This window comes from Ictidomys tridecemlineatus, chromosome 9 (assembly GCF_052094955.1).
Source record: "Ictidomys tridecemlineatus isolate mIctTri1 chromosome 9, mIctTri1.hap1, whole genome shotgun sequence".
Taxonomy (NCBI): Eukaryota; Metazoa; Chordata; class Mammalia; order Rodentia; family Sciuridae; genus Ictidomys; species Ictidomys tridecemlineatus.
Genome location: NC_135485.1, coordinates 93,488,308 through 93,494,330, shown reverse-complemented (window position 1 = coordinate 93,494,330; position 6,023 = coordinate 93,488,308). Strand labels below are relative to the sequence as shown.

General features: G+C 48.4%; 1 long non-coding RNA gene across 1 annotated transcript; it reads right to left on the bottom strand.

Moving 5' to 3' along the window:
- Positions 1 to 1,365: 1,365 nt before the first annotated feature.
- LOC110598637 (uncharacterized) lies at positions 1,366 to 4,645 on the bottom strand. Its single transcript, XR_013426018.1, has 3 exons — positions 4,506 to 4,645; positions 4,095 to 4,260; positions 1,366 to 1,998 (listed from the first exon to the last, which is right to left on the bottom strand). It is a non-coding gene; the product is annotated as an uncharacterized LOC110598637 (long non-coding RNA).
- Positions 4,646 to 6,023: the final 1,378 nt, after the last annotated feature.

The window sequence follows — 6,023 nt, the reverse complement described above, 5'->3', positions numbered from 1 at the left end:
AAGGACATTGGCTTGTAGTCCTTAACCACAGACTCCTCAAGGACAAGGTTGGCTCATTAGCCCTAACCCTCCAACCTCAACCTGTCCTCAGCGCAGCTGAATGGTCCCTGGGAAGTGGCGGGTCAGAAGAAACTTGGGGTAATAGCACTGCTGCGGCTGCTGAAAACGCCGAGCTGGCTATAGGTCATCGCTCCCAGGATCGGATAGATGATTCATTTTTATATGTAACGTTTTACCCTACTCTATAGCTCTGGCCGGTTAATGTTCAAACCCCGGGCTTCGAGAGGCAGTAGGAGGCAGCAGGGATGACCCACTCAAGGTATATGGCCGCTCCAGAGTGAAGACGCAGAGGCCCGAGAGAGGGTGAGAAGGGGTGTGGTGGGAGGGCTTCGCCTGCCCGAGACTCCCTTGGAGGACACATCTACAGCCCAGGCCATCGAGCTTTTCGGGGAGGCACAGCTAGAAGGCCACACCCGGGGCCGAGCCGGACCGGCCACCAGGCAGCCGCCCAGGTCCCAAGCGGCGCGTGCGGGGGGCGTCCTGAGTGCAGGCGCCTGGGCCAGCGTGTCTCCCCAGCTGGACCGCAAGGCCTTCCGAGCCGCGCCAGGGAACCGACTTCGATGACCCGGGAGCCTGGGGCTTCGGGCGGGACGCGGGCGGGAAGTGGGGGCGCGGCGGCAGCTGCAGATTAGATTTCAGTTTTGTGGTCGAAGAGACCCGCAGAGTGCCAGGACCCAAGAGGGCGACCCGGAGGTGTGTAGGTGTGTCTCCAAGGCCCGCTTCTCCGACTGCCTCTGAAAATACTGTCAGGGTAAAGGGAGGCAGGACGTCTTACCACCGCCCTTCCCCCATGTCACCGCCCCCCCCCCAAAATGTGAACATTAAGATCCAACAGGTGCTCTGGTTAATGGAAAGCGGGAGATCGGAATTGTCCCCGAGTTCAGGCGGCCAATGAGGCCCTAGGAGAAGCCGCCCTTAGGGGCACGCTCCAATGGAACGTCATTCTAAAGACCTGGCCGCCTGACCCAAGCGGAATGCAGGCGTCCAGAATGTCTTGACCAACTGTCCAGAACCTCGTGCTTGGAGGTTGGCAAGGTGGCCCAGTTGCGCAGCTGAAGAAGGTTCGGGACTGGAGAGCTTCTCTCTGGAAGGCCGGGGCTGGGAATGGTGGCCCAGCATTCACCCAAGGGATTTTTTTTTTTTCCTTGTCAGAGAAACAGATAAACAGGACACCACCTCATCAGTTAAGAATGGCTCCCTCGATTTCAAGGATTTCAAGGGGGCCGAAGGCTCTGAGGTCGGTAAAGTCCTGTAAATGAACATCGCCCGAGGCCCAGAGCCCACAGAAGAAGGGTTTTATTTCACTTTCTTTTGTTGGATATTATTTTATTTTTCAAACAAAGTGATCTGTAGTCTGTAGCCTAGGGCACTAGCAGGCAAAGCCCCTTCCTTAGCACCGAGGATGGCCTGCAGGGTCTCCACCACTGTCCACAGTCTCCCCTCCCCCTCCCTCACGCCCGCACACAGCGGGGTGAAGCTGTCAAGTCAGCTAGACTGGCGGTCAACCAAATGGAGGGAATTGCGTGAAGTGATGCCCCAAAAGGCCCGGCTAGTCCTTCCGTAGGGCAGAGGGAAATGCCATTAAACTACTGTAGGGTGCAGCAACCCCACCCTACTACCTACCCAGAGAAGCAGAATTGCTGGACTACACTAGTCTGAGTTCCAAATCACAATCTGATGTGGTGCTCCACCACTTCCAAAGACAGAGGGGACAGTTCTAGGTTTCGTATTCCAGAGCGACGAGGGAAAAGGTTCCTACCCTGAACTTCGAGTCAGGGGGTTCCCCGCTGAGGCAAACTGCTGGCAGAGGGACAGAAACTTTGCTACTTCTGGAAGGAGGAAGCTTTGATACGGCGAGTCTTGGGGCTCTCAGGAAACCACCGCATGCCTTAATCTCGGTACTTAAGGTCCCAGCCTCACGAGTCATTTTCTAAGTTGCTAGAGCAGGGAAAAAACAAAACAACAAAGCAAAAATGTGAAAACTTTGCTAGGGACAAAGGCAGTAGAAGGGGAAAATAGCAGGAGAAAAGTGGGGGGATGATGCCTTTTTTTCTTTTCTTTTTTTTCTTTTTCTTTTTTTTTTTTTTTTTTTTGGTCGGAAGACTGGAAAGGGAGAACTAGATGGAGAAAGATCCATCAAAGTCAGAGTGCAGACACACACCCTGGTCATGATGGGCCCATTGAGTCTGAACTTACGTTGTCTCTCCGAAGGAAAAAAAATTTGCAATTCCACTGCACTATACCCCAAAGTATACACCTTTTCCATATAGTCATTGCATGTTTTAAAAGTGTTTTTTTTACAATTAAAAGGAATTTAGATGGTACTTTTAGACTTTTTTTCTAAGTAACTTCAGCTTCAAGTATATCTTGGTTTCCATAAATTGCCTGTGTTCATAGTGGATTGTTAGAAAAGGAGGAGCAATTTTTTAAAGGCAATTTAGTAGAATTAAATACATCTTCAATGGGATATTTCATTTTTTTGAAGGACTTGTCTAATCTTCAAACAAAATCTAAAATCAACATTTGCATAAAGGGCATAAAATACTCCACAGAATTGGATGAAGTTCTGCATCCTAAACACAATAAATTCTGTTTTCTATTTTTTTTTCAGATAAAAAGTTAACAATGAGAAGTTCACCCTCAGGGAGCTCCTGTGTGTGCCAGAGAAGGGTTGGAGGTGATAAACTTTTAAGATTAGAGTAAAAATTTCCCTATATCATCTGCTAAAACTAAGAAGGTAGTTGTGTGTTTACAATTGTGTTTCTTTTTAACCCATTTTTAAAAAATCTCATCTTTTATGCCATTTTCTCAATATCAGTTAAAATATAATTAATTGAGAAAATAAGAAAAGAGGGGTATTTTAAAAATTCCTTCTGAATATTTGCTACCAGAATTTCTCCCGTTCACTTGGAGACCTTTTCTCTATTAGCAACGTTTCTTGTTACATTAACTGCTGTTCGTGGAGGGGGGAGAGAGATGACGGAGGTGGTTTATAAATCAATCAATAGGGAGTCTATATTCATAAAGGCCTCTGATCCGATTACACCCCCTCCTTTTCCCCTCCTCTCTTAAAAAGTTAAATCGGTGAGTCAGGGACTCCCACCGTAGCATGGGTCGCCTGTGGGCGGCTGGAGGCCGGGAAGCCCGGGAGACGGCGGCGGGGGCGCCCGTGGATTAGGATGTGGATTGCAGGACAGACCTTTGTTTGGCCACATTCGCGACAGAGGTTGGGGGAGGGTTGTCCTTCAAGATCTCACTAGATTTTTATAGACTCGCCTTAAAAGGATTCGCCGGGTTAATTTATGGGGCTTTCGAGGAATATTGGGACTTTAAAGACACTGTTTGTTTTTTTCCCATTAATTTTTTTTGTTAAACTCCTAAAAGGACTCCCGGGTTTCAGCACCTCGTAGGAAGGAGGTGCGGGAGGGGGGCTGTGGAAGAAAACAGGCCAAAGAGAAGAAGATTCACTTCCTAATCAAAGCGCCGATGGGGCCCGGGTTTCCCAAAATATCTTTTACAATTAAATTTATAACCAAGTTGTAGACATTAAAACTCAGATTGGGGAACTGAGAGGAAATGGGAGATAAACGTGGGCTGTACACACCTTTCCCCAGATCTCCACCAATCTGAATTCCGTATTAGGAGAATCAAGGGTTGGAGATCGTGGAGATTTTTTTTTTTTAATGAAATAAAAACCCGAGGATACTCTAGAGACACCAAGGTGGAAAAAGATCCGAGTAACAGGTGGGCAAGTGGGAGATAAAAGAAGGCCCCAACACCGCGGATGGTGTGCGCAGGCTGCCTGCCGCAGGCCTGGACCATCTCCCTGCTCCGGGCTTGGTGAGCAAGGTGAGCAGAGGCCAAAAGCTTGGGCTCCGCAGGCCCGACCTCAGACTCGCCATTTTTTAACCCAAGAAGAGGAGGTTGGTCCTCATGCTATAACGTTAAAGGTTTCTATAAGCACTTTAATACACAACTAGCTCAGAAATCATTAAGAGACCTAGAGAAGGAGAAAAAGATACCCTCAAACTCACCAGTAATGTGTTGACATGCAGCAAAAATCGATTGAGTGGAACCGAGGTGGTGGATGGTGGCGATGGCTGGAAGGGGTCCGGGGAGGGAGCAGGAGGGGTCAAGGAGACCGACCCCACAGGCTCTGGAAGAAGGCTTCTCTCGCTCCACGGGAAAAGTAGGCGCAACCTGTCGGGCGAGCCGGGATGGGAGTGGGGGAAGAACCCAGGAGAAGGTAAAATTCCTTCTGGAAGTCCAGGGAAAGCTGGGGTGGTTGAAAAAAGGCCTCTCTTCGGTCCCAAGTCTCCGCCCCCAGTCTGCGCCACTCCAGTCGGGGAAATGACAACTCTTCCCAAACTCGACTTCCAAACCCCCTACCCCCCACCCCCATTGATGGAGTTCTATTTGAGCAAACAAACTAGGCCGAGATTCACCTCCTTTACCCAGCGCTCCCAAGTCACCCTCGATCTGACCTGGAGGAGACGCAAACTCTCCGCTCAGGTCTGGTTAGAGCTTCTAACTTAGATCCCCAAATCCTTCTTCTAGTTCCTTCCCCTCCCCCTCCCCCTCCCCCCCCTCATCCCCTACCAGGAGGAGGCGTGGGGAGGCCGGGACCGGTGGGTCCCGGGGCTCCAGAAGCCAAAGTCCGCCAGTGGGGACCGTTTTCCTCTCCACTGCTCTCAAGTGAACAACAAGGACGGAGGTGACCCTCGTCCAAAGGGCTTCTATCTGCCCCCTACTGCCGCGTGATCCCGCCACAGGTCGAAGGCAGAGCTTTAAAAAGAGAAAGAAAGAAAAAGAAAGAAAATTAATGTGCGTCGAGCACTGATCTTCAATCGGGGACATTATCTGAGATCTCCTTAAGTGGCAGCAGCAGTTCCTTGCAGAACAAAGACTCAGTGTCTGAGCTCCAAAAGCTTCTAGGTAAAGTTTCAGTCAGATAAAAGCAACCTAAGCGCAAAAACACAGGTTTTCTCGGCTCCAGAAAATCAGCGGCTACTTTTCGATCTCCATTCCCGGCACAGTGTTTGTCCTCGCCCACGGGGCGGGGTGGGGAGCGATGTGTGTGTGTGGGGGGGGTGGAGGTGACAAGAATAACAAAAGACCTCAGCAGACCTCCTCCTCCCCCATAACTCTCCTAGCTCCAAGGCGATGAATTCCTTGGGAATAAGTCCTATTTGCTACTATTTAAGAAATCAAATTTCACTTTTTAAAAAGAGAGAGATCTAAAAAAGCACCCATAAAGAAAGTGTGGGTGGTTAAAATTCTTTTAAACACTTTTTCAGCGACCTCATTCCCAGTTTAGATGTCAGAGGATGGGAGGGAGGGCCAGGGCTGTAATTCATCTTGATTTGCTTCATTGTCCCGCAGTTTGCAAACTATAATCCTGTATAATTTCAGGAACAAGCAGGTTTAGAATTAATGGGTCAATATTATTTAAAACAAAACACGGGGAGCATGACCTTTGCCTCAACTACATATTGCTCGACAAGTCTCAGGAAACTCCACTCTAACCTCTCAACCCCTGGGCTCTTTGAGAAACTGAAAGGCTGCAGTTATTAGAAATGGTCTTTGTTTCTTTTCATGTATCCACAGGATTTGAAAATAGTAATGCAATATAACATGAAAGATCTCTCTACTTAAGCCTGAAAGATAAACGCAGAGGCCTAAATATTTTGAACTGGAGGTGTTTCCACATAAATTTATTATAGATATATTCCTCTTAAGAGGAATGTATATAAATGGTACATGTATACATGCATACACATTTCTCCAGAACAATTGACTGGAGGTGCAGTTTCTCCTCTGTTGGGGTGAACTTGAGAGTCATGTGTCTGTATTTCTTTCACCTTTCTTCTTCTTTTATGTTGTTTCTAGCATAATGGAATCCTCTGGGTTTAAGCCAAAGAAAAATCTGAAAGACAAGACCAGACTTTGCCATCTTCCCCCTC